The following is a 17,436-nucleotide window of genomic DNA, read 5'->3' on the forward strand; positions in this document are numbered from 1 at the left end:
AAAATTTCTATGCACTTTGTCGATCGTCAACCTCTGAGACGAAAAGCACCCTCAGTTCGAAAGTTTCTCTCCTGCTCTCTGTATTTATATGCATACAGAGAGAAAGAGAGAGATGATTCCGGAACTGAGAGTGGGATGCGTACCTTCAAATCGACGAGATAGCAAATAACACGCTTACATAACAAAAATGCCTAATATGTACTAACAACTATAAAACATCAAACTGATTATTGCCAGCATTATACTAAACTAATCATTCGCTTAAGGTTCCCAGATTCGAACCACATACCACTCATATCCCGAATGTCAAAACCTTGTGATTCACACAACTCTCCCTCTCCGCAAAAGTATCCTGTGCAAACAATTACAAGTTATGGGACGAGGGATCATATTGAGACCACAATATTAAGCTATATAAATACACTCTAACAGATTCCTATTTAGTTATTTCTTCCTACAACTAGTTTTATTCATACAGTATATCACAGTCTTGTTCATACACGTTGATTTTTTTTACTGAAATATAACTTTATTTCAACTAAAAAACAAAACACGGCGTGCCAAGTGGTAAAGCAACCTAAAAACCCACTGAAAAATACATAGAAATTCCTTTCTTAATAAGCTCTAAAAGAGAAAAACAAAAATGCATCTCCAAGTCAACTTCGAAGATTTATCTGTTCCAAACACCAGTCTTAATTTCGTTTATTGTGGATATAACGTTGTAATTCGCACAGATAAAATGAACACGTTATAGCTGAGTTGATTTTGAGTTTAACGTCCCGTTCACTAGGGATGCTATATGAGACGGGAACATACTACTTAACGTGTATTCCGAACCACATGAGCTCCCGCTGGGAATCGAACCTCGGACTACCATGCTGAATGAGCACGTTACAGTTGAGTTGATTTTGAGTTCAATATCCCTTTTATCGCGTCAGTCTCGTGATGTTGGTTAGCTTATCTTACACCCACCGCCCGCTGGAGTCACTCCTCTCGCTCGCTCCTTATACTGCCTGTCGAAACAACCATTTATAGCGTACGACAAAAGCAAAAAATTGGCCGCTAGGTGGCAGGGACAGCCGAGGCTTCTTCTCGTCAATTTCAATGTAGCTCTACAGCAATTCGGCATATTTTTTCCTCAATTTTTGAAAGAACTAATACAATTTTTCAGTAATTTACTTACATACGGCAAGGTTGTATATATATTTTAAATAAGAATTTTACTTTTAGTTAAAAAAAGAACAAATTCTACATATCTATTATCACAAAGTAAGAAAAAGGTTAACACAAAAAAGAGCGCAATAGACATGTAATCACCGTTAGCTGTATCAGTCAGTAACGCCGTCATTTGTGATTTGCTAAGTATTTCTCTCACATATAAAAAATAAATAATATGTAATTGAAAATACATAAAGTATCATTGTTAGTTTCTCAAAGAAGTAAATCCAAAATAGACCAAACACACTCCAAGCAATTAAATTATGATCAACTCAAGTTGGTAAGACCAACACAAGTAGCTCACATTGCCGGTGTTGACTGAGCACCATCATCATTATATTATTATTATTATTATTATTATTATTATTATTATTATTATTAAAATTATAGACAAAAAGAGCAACAACTCATCATCACAGAAACACAAAACTGCCGTTGAATCTTTTCATTGAATCTACACACTATAAAATGAAATCAGGATTTACTATCCATCTCTTCAAGATACATTCTCATACATCGTACATTTTTCTATGCCAACCCAAGAAATTTTGTACCTTATATGTATATATCCTGTGCAAGGCTGGATTTAACAGTACAACAACTAGACACGACCTAAGGGCAGAACCATCTTACGATCGCCCGTAGGACCAAAATTTAATATGCAAAACGAAAAAATGCAAAAGATGAAGAATAATAAACATGGTTAAAGACAGTAAACATCCTCCATTACGTTCAGCATGATTACGTTAATCATGTTGGGGAGATGGACAGCTTCGCTCAGTAGAAAGCAAGATGGAAGGAAGTTTAAATTTATTTTAAGGGCAAAAGTTCATATAAATCTAAAATAAGTTGGACAATGGCAACAATTTCCATATTATACTGTTTCATAATATCATTTTCTTTCACTTCATTAATCTTTATTAATTACTGTTCATTAAGATGATACTGAAATTAAGATTTTAGTGTGAACAAAAAGTACAATATTCAAAAGTTTTATTGAAGGATTTAATTATTCTAACCAAAATAATCACTTCGCATTCCAGTAGAAACATAAATTTCAACAATCAAATACAATTATTCTGTGACTTTTTAGTATTTCAATATTAACAATTTACCCACGAAACTTCAAAACAATTTCTTTTACTCTTGCACACACTGATTATTCTCTGTAATTCGTTAAAATTAGCACAAAAATATATATAGGGGCAGGGTGGCTCAGTGGTAGAGCGCTTACCTCTGATGCGTAGGGTTCCTGGTTCTATTCCCGGCCAAGCAAGTTTGTGATGCACAACTCCGTGTCCGTTAGTTTTCTCGGGGTACTTTCGTTTCCTTCCACATTTCATTCCACCAATTCTTCCATCAACATTCACTTGCCTTAATCATCCGTCTTCCTTAGCTTAACGGGCATAATCGTGGGACGTTATATTGAAGTTATATATATATATATATATATATATATATATATATATATATATATATATATATATAGTGTTAAAATTTTGTACGTCGGCATGAGAGGCGTAAATATTTTTTTGCCTATGGGTGGCAACAAAACAGTAAATCTGACACCGACCTTGAATGTACTTTCTGGCCGCCTTTGGCGTAGGAGACTCGGGTTCGATTCCCGGCGGGAGCTCATGTGGTTCGGTTTCCACGTTAATCAGTAGGTCCACGTCTCATATAGCCTCGCTGCTGAACGGAATGTTATTATGAATAATAATAATAATAATAATAATAATAATAATAATAATAATAATAATAATAATAATAATAATAATAATAATAATAATAATAATAATAATACGAAACAGTGGAAATTGTCCAATACTCATTTTTAGAGTTTCAACTGTCTTTCTGGAAATGAGTTTGAAATTTCAAGAAAATCAAAACGCCTTGTTTATGCTTTCTGCACATATGAATAGTGGTTTCTCAATTTTTTTCACTATTATTTCTCATAATAGCAATTTGTGCTTTTCTTGACTGTGACAGTTCAACAAAGTGCATTCCGCAGAACTGGCAAACATAATGCCTCAGGTTTCTCAGTAAATCTACCGATTTCTTGAAATCCGGTATAGCAGCCTCAATGAAGTCTTACAGTCCTTTAATGAGGTAAACGTGAGACAGTTTAGAGTATGAAAGTTCACCTTTCTAGGTGGCTCTTCTAAAAAAAAAAATGAAATGAAATCTTTGAGTTTTACGTCCCACGGTTATGCCGGTTAGGCTAAAGGAGACGGTGGTGATGAGTAATGAATGAAATGGTGGAATGAAGAAAGTGGGAGGAAACGGGAGAACCCCGAGAAAACCCACGCACACGGTGTTTGTCCACCACAAAGATCACTTGGCGGGGGCTGGGATCGAACCCGGGACCCCTAACACCACAGGTGAACGCTCTACCACTGAGCCACCGTGGCCCCCGTATCTCTTCTAGTCGTCTATTACAAACATTCAGAGAACACATTGGGCACAGATTCTTCTTTCAGCTTCCGAACTTTACATTTTTTTAAAATCTTCTTTTACAGAATGTTAACAACAAACAACAGATCTGTCTGGAGGAATTCAGTTTCTACCAATCGTATCATCATGTCTTGATATTTTACTTAACTATTTTTCTGTAGTTGAATACTCGATATTATTTCGTAAAACGATACCCCAACGTATTCTAAAATGCTTCTTCGTGCCTTAGAAAAGGACATACAACAGTAATACATTTTAATTTACGAAAACACTGAACCGCACAATGTACTTTTCTCTATTAAGTTTATACATACAAGCCTCGCTTAGTGCTGCACCCATGCGGCAGAATTAGGAAAAATATTCGTACGGTGATCTCCATGTTATTTTCGATGATTCGACAGGCAGTATAGAGAGCGAGCGAGAGAAGTGACTCCAGCGGGCGGTGCTTACACCACTCGGTCGAGGATTCGAACCCGTAGTGACTCGCTGATTCGATTGAGACTCGGTAACTCGGAGAATAAAAGAATACTTATTCCCTTATGTTTAAACAGTATTTCTATCACTCTTGACTAGGGCTGGATATGCTATTCCCAAAGCATGAAAAACACGACGCCGAAATTCCCAGTTAACTAGAATTTCCAGACCGGTCGATCGGTCTCTGGCTTGGTTTTAACTCTGAAATACACATATGCACATAAAGTCTGTGTGTAATTTGTGTGTGAGAAAGAAAGAAAGAGAGAGAAAAAAAGATAAGAGAAAGGTGCAAAGACATGATAGAGAAACGTCAAAAAAGGCAGATAGATAAAGATAAATTGAAAATCTACTTATCATTACAGTGTATAATGAAGAACGCATACATTGTCTACTCAGATTTTCGCCAGTGACGCCTTGTAATTTCTACAACCGTAGATGGATCTCTGTTTGAATCCATTATTTTTATACAGAGAAATAATTCTACCTGACGAGGAATCGAACCGAGATTTTTAATTTGGAAGTCTAATACGAAACCAATACTCCACCGATTGCTCTACCCAAAGTTTGTTTAACAAATAGTGTAGTGTTTCTTTCTGAGAACGATAACACGAAAAGTGTATACTGCAGATCAATAAAGTGTTTCGAATGTCCTGGTAATTCCCTTTCCCAATCAACATTCGTAAAGCGTTTCTATCATGATACAGGTTTTTGCTTCCACCTTCTTAAGGATTGCTCGTTTAGTATGAGAAGTCACCCTTCGATTCTTTACAATTGCTTTGGAAAAATCTTTTAATTGAAAAGGATTTGAACCTATGTTAACTAGCTGTATTACTCACAAGTCCACACCCTACTCCTACACTAACTTATCACATAAAGTTATAAGCCAAATATTGCTAAGTTCAGCCCTGATGTTTGGAACGATCAGGTAATGTTCTTCCTGTAATGACATTTACACCAAAGTGCATGCCGAAATTAATTTATTCCATGACCTGGAGACAACTTAGTGTCCACTAACAAACTAAATAACATACAATGCAAAAATTACAGAAATGATAAGTATTATACAGTGATTTCGCCGTGCAAATTCAAAAGTACTCTAATAATAATAATAATAATAATAATAATAATAATAATAATAATAATAATAATAATAATAGTAATAGTAATAATAATAATAATAATAATAATAATAATAATAATAATAATAATAAAAGTTACAACAACAATAATAAATATTCACCTTCACTGTATAGTTGTCACTTCAACGAACATCTTGGTCGTCTTGGTGCGAGTGGACGTTGGTTCGAGTCCGTTGGGGACTATTGAACACAGTGGTTCTTAACATAGTTTGGCCACAATTGTAAGCCCCGTCCTTAGGAGCTCAGCTGTTCGTTTTAGTCTTTCGTAGCAATTATTGTTGATAATGTTTGGTACTGGTAGTACTTTTTGTCTTTGCTTATTGCGTTTTGCAATGAAACATCGTTTGTTGTTTTCATTTGTAAGAAACTTCTCTTGAGTAGTTGTAGTAATTATATGGTCCTCCACTTGAACATCAGCTGATGTTCTACTTGCTCGTCGCTTCTGTTCTTGTGTTTTAGTGGTAGGATTGTCTAGGTAACCGTCAGAAAGTACGGTGCAAATTGTACCATAGTGAGAAATGATATATGACACACACATACTTGCAATAGCTCCATAAGTTGAAGGCCTAGGCCATTGACATGAATGCAAAATATGCCAACGTCTATATCAAACTTGCAAATCGATCGTCACATTACATGCGTTAGTTTTTCTAGTTTAAACAGTTGAATGATTGATGATTTCTTCGTTTCTCGCATATATACGTCGTCGAATACTGACGGAGGTTTCGGTGCTAATTCAAATTTGAAGAAACATTTGAGCTTACTTTCATTTTACAGCGCACAAGATTCGATTAAAGATTTGTTGCTGGTGAATGACTACAGTAATTTTAATTTTCACTTCTGATAACTGCAAGCTAGAGGTATTACTCTGTCTTTTCTCCGTAAGGAAGCAGTAAATACATCCTTGCCTTCAAATGCTTCCATTGATGCTCTTCCCTTCGTGAGTGCCTTATAACAAGTTACATCAGATCTTCGACAAGTCCGCTTGACAGACAAATAAGGGCCCCTGATTTGTGCTTGAAGGGTTTGTGTTGTGTTAGCTACTGTATTAAAATACCTGTATCAGAGTCTTCCTTCCTGTTTCGGCTCTCTTTAAGTTCTATATGATCTGTTGAAACAGGAAAACTTCCAGCTAAACTCTCAACAGCATGAGCAACTTCGATACATGTTTGTGCACACAATATCCACTTCATTAAAGTATTTTCAATAATACCACGTGTACGTGTTAAGCCGCCTGTTGATTTAAGGCTCTACGTTGAGTATTGTTCTATAATCATATCGCTTCACGTTCGTGACCAATAAAAGTTACTCCTTCTGATTGCAAAGTATCCTTCCATGGTGAACTTTCGGTAATCTTCAAGAGATAGACAAGATTCCAGTTCAAGCATTTCCTGTGCGTACAAATGTACTGATTCTGCGTATAAGATGTGTTCTGCCGCATGGAAATATGGCATCATTTTCACAAATGTTACTACATGAAGAGGCCAGTTTCCTGTTCTTTCTGTTTGAATGTACTAATATATCAATATTATTTGTTCAAAATACTACAACCAAAGAGCTGCCCTTCGTCTCTCAACGCTCATTCGCTCACATACAGGTTCAAAATTTTGAACAAACTGATTCAAAAATATACGGAAACTGCTTCATCAGGTGGTAGTTCCTTTGCAAACAATCTTTGGAATAACCTCGCAAGTTCTAAGACGCCTTCTTTAAGATCTTCACTCTCACTAATGAGAACAGATAGGAGCGCTGTTGCCGTTAAAGTATGAACACATACAGCTCGAGAGAAAGCATGTCCAGATATCATGTGGACGACTGTATTTTTAACATAAATGGTCTCCCACAAACTTTCCAATCCACTGTCCTTCATTACATATTCTATAACTCCCAGAAAACATATGAGGAGATGAAACCCTCGTAGTCTTGGTAAGACAGACGACAAGTAACTTGTGCAATCTACTTCTGGTACTATTTGAGACGATTTCATATAGAGTGGTTGGTCAAATGTAACGATACAAATTTGTTTTCTTTGGACGCATTGTCGTGCAGCAAAATTCAAAACTGAATACAAGGTGTCCAAATTATTAGGATACAAATTAATGAATGGTATTCTAAACATTTTATTATACTTACGCTGAAAGTGCCTGTAGGACGTGACTTACTTTGCATACATCCATTCCAGCTTGGTTGAGGACTATTACAAACAGGAAATCCAGCCAACCATATTACATCAAGCTTAAATGCTTTTCGAATTACTAATACCTGTTCACTATTCACTGCAAAGGTTTTGACCAATTTTGTGCCATTTGATGAGGTTCATTTGAATTCATTAATGTCGATTTTAAAACTTCCACTGTCAAGTTTCTGATAATAATCACGTGAAACTTTTCCATATACATTAACAGATGAAGCAGGTGTTACACATTCTATACCTCCAGGCGCTGAAAAGTATCAAAACCATCTAAAGTGCAAACATTTACATCTATATTATCGAAAACAAATTGTATATATCCATCTTCATCTATTCCAAGTCTGTTTGTGTTATTTGCTGCGCAAAATATGTACATGTTGGCTTCAGAGTATGATGAGCAAATACCAGGTCGATTAAGTAAATCTATGAAGTGCCTAGAGCCATATTTATGGTGTCTGAGTTGAATAGGAGACGTAAATGATTTTGGTCTGCAAGTACTAATGATTGTATGATTAGTAACTTTTTCTTTTCTGAGTACGTCAATACAATCTTTAATTTTGCTTTTAGTTCCTCCTGAAATAACACTATGCGTAAAAACCCGCAGTGTTTCAGGTACCACCTTCTCTCATTTCTTCGATAGTTGGATATTTTTTAGTATCATAAAGTATTCGTCGAATATCTTCCCTTATTATAAGAGCAGCTGTTTGTACTATTCTCATCCTTTTGCTTTCTTCTGCTTTCCTACTCTCTGCATACCACTGATCAGAAATGATTTTGTGAGAAGTATCCAAGAAGCTAAAAATAGAAGGTTTTCCTGGTATCTCAGTGTATACAAGTCCCGATTTATAGTGATCTTTCAAATACTTCTTCAAAGTTTTCATATCACATATTTCTTCGGTAACTCCAGTTATATTCTTTGTAGTGACCATTATCTTAGCTAATGTGTACTGGCATTCATCATTTTCATCAAAATAATTAATCAATTCTTCAAATGTCTGTCCTTAAACATTGGATGGCCTCCCTCGGTCTTCTTTCTCTGGCACATTTCTGAAGTCAATGTAACAATCGTGGTGATAACGCGCCTCCCCTGCTACTAAGTCAATTGCACCTGCGATACGAATCGCGACTTCCTTAGCCTATGAGTCGTTAAGAAAGGAACATATTTGTAATATAGTATCTTTAATATCCGTAGTTACAACTCCACTTATCCTTCTTCGTCGATTCTTTAGTAATTTTGTGTTAGGAAATTTGCGCTCTTCCGCACAAAACAAGCAATTAACTTTGTAATCAAAGGACCCCGCTCAAAGCTTATGGAAATCCGGTTTCCGTTAAATTGGCGTGTATTGCAGTATGTTGTGTATTTTGGTCCCCTGATGAAAAGTGTCAACAAAGCCTGGAAACCCCACGTTTTTTAGATATTTGATTATTATTATCATAATTTAAAGGCATATTTTTCTTCATAAACTGAAAATAATAATTAGGTCGATATTTTTCTATGAAGTATGAACGAGTCTTACTACTTCGTCAATTCTCTATTTGACCTTCAAATGACCTTGAACATAACGTGGTGGAGGTTAACTGGCCTCGATTTGCAATCAGCGACTCCAAAACCCCTAGTATACCGTAGTGAGATTCATTCATACGTCATAGATAAAATGTCGACCTAATTATTTTTAATTTACGAGGAAATGTATGACTTTAAGTGACGATAATAATCAGCCGATATCTCAAAAACGTTTGGTTTTAGGGATTCGTGCCCATTGAGACTTTTTATCAGGGGACCAAAATAGACAACATACTGCAATGCCAACCAATTTAACGGAAACAGGATTTCCATAAGCTCTGAGCAGGGTCCTTTAAGCAAACTTGAACGAAGAAATATTTCAGAAGTATCTGATAACTCTTCTTCTCTTTTACGTTTGACTGAAACAATACTGCTTGGTCTTGTGTACTCTTTCCTACAATGAACACGATCTATAAGTATGTCTAAATTTTGCATCATTTCATATTTCTTATCTTTTCTTACTAGCTTCAACTAAAGCAAGCTTATAGTAATGCTTTCAGATCTCTTAAGTTGAGGTAAAACGTTTTGCTTTATTACCACAAACACATATATAAACTATAATACAATATAATTTACAAGTGTGACAATTTACAATAAACAATAATACAAATGTATCAAAAGGTCATGAAAAGACAATCAAAACTATCACAATATATGAAACTTCCATTGGGTTACAAAAACGTACACTACTTCCTTCTTTTGTAAGAAATGTTGCATTCTCTAACAAGACCCCAACAATAGTCCCCCATCATTGAAGGATCCCATCGTCCCTGGTACCTTTTCTCCATTGCCATTATATCTTGGTGGAATCTTCCCCCTGTTCGTCGCTGAGAGCACCTAGGTTAGCAGGAAAGAAGCTGAGGTGGGAGTGCAAAAAGTGGATTTTTAGACATCCTACAACCCAACTCTTTGTATTTCTGTATCATGTCCTGTACGATTTCTGTGTAACTCAGCTCTGTTATTGCCCAGAAAGTTGCGCACAACACACTTAAATGCTGTCCAGGCAGGTAGCTCAGCACTGTTTAACTTGCTGTCAAAGCTATCATCAAGCATTAATTTCCTAATTTGGGGACCAATAGACACTCCCGCTGAAATCTTAGCATCACTCAGGTTAGGGAACTTATCTCGCAAATACTTGAAACCTTCACCAGATGTGTCCATGGCTTTGACAAAGTTTTTCATAAGTCCTAACTTGATATGAAGTGGCGGTAGTAATATCTTATTAGGATCTACCAAAGGAGCGTATTTGACGTTGCATTCTCCAGGTACGTAATTCACTGTAGGTTCCCATTCCTTCACTTCATAATGTTTGTCATCAGCTCGGCTATCCCATAAACATAAAAAACATTGGTACTTCGTGTAACCGCACTGCAGTCCTAATAAAATACCAACTATCTTGAGATCACAACATATTTGCCAACAATGGTCCTTGTAATTTATAAGATTTAGCAAAGTTGACATGGTGTCATAGGATTCCTTAATCTTCACTGAGTGCGCAAGTGGTATAGAAGGTTTTTTATTTCCATTATGTAAAAGGACAGCTTTAAGGCTGACCTTTGGCGCGTCGATAAATAACCTCCATTCTTCTGGAACGTAAGGAATTCCTAGCTCCGCCATCAACCCATTTATATCCGTACATACGCACACATTATCTTGCATTGAGAAATAGCTTGAAAATTGAACATGCCTTTTCCTGTACACTGATATGTTCGTTTCTGCATCCAATAAGTTCCACTGCTGGAGCCTTGATCCCAGAAGTTCCGCCTCTGGTTTTGTCAGGTGCAAATCACGGACTAGGTCATTAAGTTCACATTGCCGGATGAAATGTGGCTCGCGAACACAGTCAGGGATGAACGTTGGATCCTTGGATGTACATGTTGATGTCGATGGTTCATCAAGGTCATGATGATCATCAGAGTCTTTTGGCCATATCTCTTCCCAGTTGGTAGGGGGCTCGGGAAGTGGAAGTTCATCCCCGTGCGGAATAGGTCTAATTGCGGATTTAACGTTGGGATAACTTATTGTGTATTTGCTTTTTTTAGAATGTCCCTTAACTACTGTGAGACAAAAATAACAATCATCCAGATGGTTGGTGGGTTCTCTCCACACCATTGGTACAGCAAATTTCATGAACCTCCGTTTCCCTTTGGCCCATGCAAGTAAAGTGACGTAGCACGACGCACAAATTATGTTGGGTGCCCAAGTTTTGTCCTGATCTCCCACACGACATCCGAAATATATATAATATGCTAGTTTCACCGATGGCGTAATGGATCTACACTGTCCTTTAACTACAAACTGGCCACACACATAATAAAAACTATTTGGTGAGTTAACACACGAACGCCGTCCTCTTGACGCCATTGTACTGATCACAAACTAAACTTCTGGTCTTAGTTGGGTATAATGCCTTTAAGATCAAACATGAAAGCACTCTTAGCAGCAAAGACAACTTTGAAAGTGAAGTAGTGTTAAACCACACGTCAATATAAAAATGTACAAAACCCCCTCACCAGTTGTCAAGAACACAAGAAAGAAAGAAATGCGCGGGGGGTGGGGGGAAACGATACCGTAGTGGAAAATTCAGACTGCATTAGTTCGTTGTTGTCAGCAATGAGTCTGTATTCCATTCTTTCTTTCTTTTGCATTCTGTTACATTTGATAACAAATATTGATAACCATTTCATGAACAAAACGAAAAAACTTGGAGAATTGTACATATATGTATTAAGATATACATATACTGTACGTTTAAAAAAAATATACGTTGGAAGTACATTCTATTTTTATACACGTTTCTAATTTACAGAGAGCAATACAAGTGTGTTGTTGACTATTGTAAATATTCATTTTTATGTCTGTGTTTGTAGTAATAAAGCAAATCGTTTTTACCCCAACTCAGGAGATCTGAAAGCATTACTATCAGGTGCAATAAACAGTGCACACAGTATACATACAAATATATTTATTTCTCTAGAAAGAACAAAGCGATTTTTACGAAACTTTTAGGGGTTATTAAATATAAATCAAGGTATACTTAGGTATAATTTCTATGTTACTATATGTAAGAGGACAGGAGCTAGGGGAATAAAATATCTGAAAAAGGGAAATTTTTGAGGGAATTTCCCGAAAATCCCTCTGTTACGGGAAAACTGTACGTGATGGAGAGAAACCGAGTGCATATTCGAATTCAGCGCAAAAAGTTCCTTTAAGATCAGGTGATTTTTCTCATGTAACAAACAAAAACTTTAAATTTGTTAACTGGTGTTATAGGTCTCATACACTTATACCTTCCAATCGTAGTTTTAGAGTTACATCCTTATAAATTAATTCATCATATAAAATAAAAAAAATTCGTCCACTTAGAAGTTTCTTAGTACAACTTAATAGGACTAAGTTAACACAAAATGTCTTTTCAATGCACCACACTTTCAAGCAAATAAAATGTTGTTACTTAAATGTTTCAATCCACATGTACATGATGAATGATTACAGATTCCATACACGTACACACTTCAATCCTACTTTTACAGTTACATCCTTATCAAGGCATTCACCACATAAAATACAAATGTCTTCTTCGACCATCTTGAATCTTCTTACTACAATTTTATAAAACTAAGTTTAACACAGAAGAACACTTTCTTTTTTTATTTTTTTTACTGTATCGCACTTTCAACCAAATGCAATGTTATTACTTAAATAAACCTCAATCTACATACACATAATGAATGACTACGTGTCCCACAGACTTCGTTCACTTCGTTTTCGCAGTAAAACAAGAATATCACAAGAAACAAGAATATCACAAACTCCCATTGAAACAATGTTATTTTATTCACTTTCTAACATGTAAAGAGAAGAATAAACACAATAAGCAATTTTCTCACAACTGTCTAAGATGATATAGTACATGAAAATAGAACCACATATTAATATATTGATTGAATACAAATCGAAAGTAACGAAAACAATGCTGTAAAAGATCCAAGGTAATTTAAGGAGCGCAATGTACCTCACGATGATCATTTTATGAATAAATTTAATACTTATTTCGATCTACTATACAACATATTTTTAATATGGCAAAATTATAATTTTCCATAATATAAGAAGTATTGAAGATTAAATTTCCTTGCGTATTTCTGATGGGATTAGTGAAACTTTCATTGATACATTTTAATTATAAGGGCGTTATTACAAATTTTAAGATCTAAAGTTCATGTATGTAGTTACGCAACCCGTAAAGCAATGTTCATTTATGTTTAGAAAAAAAATCATATCTTCCTTACAGTTTGTCATAATGTAAGCAAAAATTGCGCCAAATGAAAGATCAATTTTGCATCTACCTTTTATTTTATGTACTGAATCTGGGTATTTTGTTCACTTTTAGAACTATTTATCAAAATATGTTTCTGTACGTTTCAAATTCTTAATTATTTAATTATTTTTCACTTATTGAAACAAAATATACAAATAATACCATTATTTTCCGATTTCTTATTTACTTCGCTTTAATTTAGTGCAAATAGCATGACAATACGCCAATTAGAAAGGAAGTTATGGCGTATTTTGTAAATATTAAGAAAATCCGCCATTTTCCAAGATGGCAGTTCGAGCACAGCGTGAATTTTCTGGGACTTTTAGTATATTGATTAGTGCATCATAAGGAAACTTTCTGCAAAGTTTTTTGCTTGCATGAATTTTTTCCGGATTCGGACCTTTATTTACTGTACTACACGAACTGCTTTGAGGAACGTCTTGCACTAGTTCATAAGGGTGTACTCACCCATAGTGATAACGCGCATCCACACATGGCAATAATGACCCGTGCTAATATCGAGGAATGTGACCACCGGGTATTTTCACTAGATCTTGCACCAACAGATTAGTCTTTTCGCAGCCTGCAAAATCACCTTTCCGCGGAAACACTGCAATATGGTGATGACGTGCAACGAACAGTGACCCAATTATTTGCCTCCAAAACCGGTGATTTCTTTCAGTTGCAGATTCAACAACTGGTTGACAGGTAGCAGAGTGTTGCAAAGTCCGAAGGAGACTATATTCCGAATAACAGCAGTATTCTAGGTAAGTTATTGTTTTTATCATTACGTTCCAAAAATACAATTTACGAGATGACCTGGTAAAGAATAATTTAGTAATAATATTCTTAAACGTAATACTTACAGTGAACAGTATTATACTAGCAACTTTTTTTCTGTTTATTTCTTTGGTGTACGGTATTCCTTCCGTCAGAAGAGGGTTGTTGGTAATTTATTGTTGGAGTGAATAGAAAATCACTTAACGAATGGACACACAAAGATAAAACCCTCTAGCGTTAATTACAAAAGCTTTTATGAACTGAAATATTTTCCACGAAAAATGGCACAATGAAAGCCACCAGCGAAATTGGATCTTGTGGAAAATAAATGACCAATCGATAAATGACGGACATAGTTATTTTAAATAAAAAATACCAGGAGAACTCGCGTAACGAAGTTTTTTTCTTTTTTTAAAAAAAAGTGTGGATGGAATATTGAGATAGGTTAAATTAGACACATGCAATGTTTATTTCCTGAAGAGGACATCATTTAAAAAACTTCCAAGTTTTAGTAATTCTTATGTTAGGTATTAATTTTAGATTTTGATATTTTATTAATTATTATTTATTATTCTTCTATTAGTGAAATGTATTTCTCGGTAATGATATACACCAGAATCTTCAAGTCCATATCTGTACCACAATTCGTCAGTAGGTCTAAGTATTTTAAGGAAAGACTATCATCTATTTGTGTAACTAAATATCCTTTTAATATATGATTCCTTTTCTATTTTTACATTCATTTGTTATGTATCTATAATATTTTTAATTTCGCTTTATTCCACTATATAATTGCTAATTATTTAGTGGAATACTTTTATTTATACATATGCATATTGTTTAAACGTATTTAGTTGTCAATTTGTCTATTTATTAATCACATTCCCGCATTTTCTATCTAAATCTATTTTCTTTTCAACATTTCTCCCTTTTTCCGAGAAGCTTGAGTATCTTAGTTAGCTTATTTGCATTAATATCAACCATGGTTGCCCGCTGACTTGGGCTAGGGGAGAGAGGGCAATTCGGGTGGTCGTGTATCAACGAATATGATACGTCACTCATCAATTATTTTTATTATTTATTGTTACTCATAATTTAATACTATTGTCATTCATCTTCCTTAAAACTTCTGATGCACTTTATTGCTGACGGACCGTTCACAACTTTATACTCCTTTTCAACCCTAGCTTATTCATAGTGAACATATATTAGTCATGGCACTATTATAAAAATTACTCAGCTCATATAAAGCAAGAGATGTGATAATATTTAACATCAGTAAAGTTATCCAAATAGTTGTCCATAAAATGCCCAAACAGCTTTTCTACATTGTACCGGTTACCACTGAGCAAATATACCCCATTATACACACGTATATCTGAAGATGAATTTATGCAATCATTTTCATGATTTATATTTGGAATTTTTGTGTTAGTAAGAAGTCGTTATATTATTTACGGCAGTCTGTCTATTTATATTAACTAACTCTAGGCTTAAGGATAATGAAATTTCACTGCCACTGGACCACAACTGTGTCGAGCCAATCTAATGTGGATGATTATCATCTTTCTAAGATTTTTTTATATGATGCTCTTACATTTTCTTAGTGTTCTCGAAGGTTTTTACTGTCTGTCTTCCCTATGAGGATTCTATTACTTCCTTAATTCAATTTGTATTTAGGAGTGAACGTTAATTTTATAAAAATGGAATGAATTGTTCAGATAATCTTAAATTTCTTTAAATTTGTTAGAACAATCTTAACATTTAGCAATTAACATTATGGTATTATGACCATAATCATACCTTTCTAGGAGCACTATACGAATTGTAACAAAGAAACGTTTCGATAATCAAAAAGTCTTTCTTGCAACATTACAAACTCTAATTTATTCATGGATTTTGTTTTTCGTCACAAATGCCACCTTCTCGTAATTAATTAAAGATCTTCGGAATGTATTTTCTCAAATAACCTAAATAGATTACCACATTTGCCTGAAATAAATCTACGTTTTATAATGTGAATAAGCTTTAGGTAGTACTTTAAATATAAAACCTATTAATTTGTTAAAAATCTTCATCAATTGCTTGTAAGCAGTGTATAGTCACCTCGTTTTCTTGTGAAGTGTGTCACATTGAAAGCGATTACACAGTGCAACAGGAATTTTTTTTTTTTTTTTTTTTTTTTTGCAAAAGTAGGTGTTCTTTATGTATTTCGACCTCCTGGATTCGAAAATGACACTCAAAACATTTTATCACTCACTGTTGTAGCACAAATCGTATACTTTGCCAATATTGATAACACATACGTATGGAACACGAATCATGCTGAAGTAGAATATAAGTTTAAAACAAACAAAAAAAAAAAAATATTGAAATATGTACACAGTGAACAGATGCATACAGAGAATGTGGTACAGACCACAGCAAAAAACTTGCAACATGAGCATGTAAGTTTATTGTGAAGCTATGACTAACAGCGCACGGAAGTGGCACGAATCACGCCAGGAGAAACCTCGGCGTCCTCCTTTGCACACTTATTTTGGAGCAAAATACTTCGTCGTTTCACAATAAGCTTACATGTTCATTTTGCAGGCTTTTTGCTGCGGACTGTACAAAACATATATTGAGCTCATTCATTCCGTGCTTTCTTAGTGGTTATGGCGTGGCCCCTGCTTTTCTTGTTATGCGACATTTCCAGATGCTCACGGTAAAGCATCCAGACGTAGTCGCCCATCATCCGAACATCTCAAGTGCCCTGATATCGTCGTTCCATGTCCTTGATGTCCTGATAGAATCTTTCACTCTGTTCTCACTTACAGCACCCAGATTTGGAGATCGAAAGTCAAGATTCGAATGTAAAAAATGTAACTTCAAATTCATTGAGTATCCCAGCATTTTGAATTTCGTCAGTATGTTCTCAACTATGTCGATATAATCTGGGCTACAATTGTTTCCCAGGAAGTTTTGAACCCCACATTTAAAGACAGTCCAGGCTTCTCGCTCCACGGCATGCATCGTATGAAGGAAACCTTTATTCAGCATTAGTTTGCGAATATCGGGACCACCAAACACATATTCTTTCAACTTAGCATCTGACAGATTGGGAAACTTATTACATAGATATTTGAAACAGTTGACACACTTAGCCAATGCCCTGACAAACTGCTTCATTATGCTTAATTTGATGTGAAGAGGGGAAAGAGTATTCTGTCTCTTTCCACTAGAGGGTCACACTTGTTATTTTTGTCCCCTGGAACCAATTCCAACCTTTGGGGCCACTGTTTTTGCTACCAAT

The 17,436-nt window shown here is 35.2% G+C and overlaps 1 protein-coding gene across 1 annotated transcript in view; it reads left to right on the plus strand.

Moving 5' to 3' along the window:
* The window catches only part of Myo95E (Myosin 95E), a 1,268,077-nt gene that overhangs the window by 386,679 nt on the left and 863,962 nt on the right, over positions 1-17,436 (plus strand). The window lies entirely within an intron of this gene.

This window comes from Thermobia domestica, chromosome 2 (genome assembly GCF_964235325.1).
Source record: "Thermobia domestica chromosome 2, izTheDome1.hap1.1, whole genome shotgun sequence".
Classification (NCBI taxonomy): Eukaryota; Metazoa; Arthropoda; class Insecta; order Zygentoma; family Lepismatidae; genus Thermobia; species Thermobia domestica.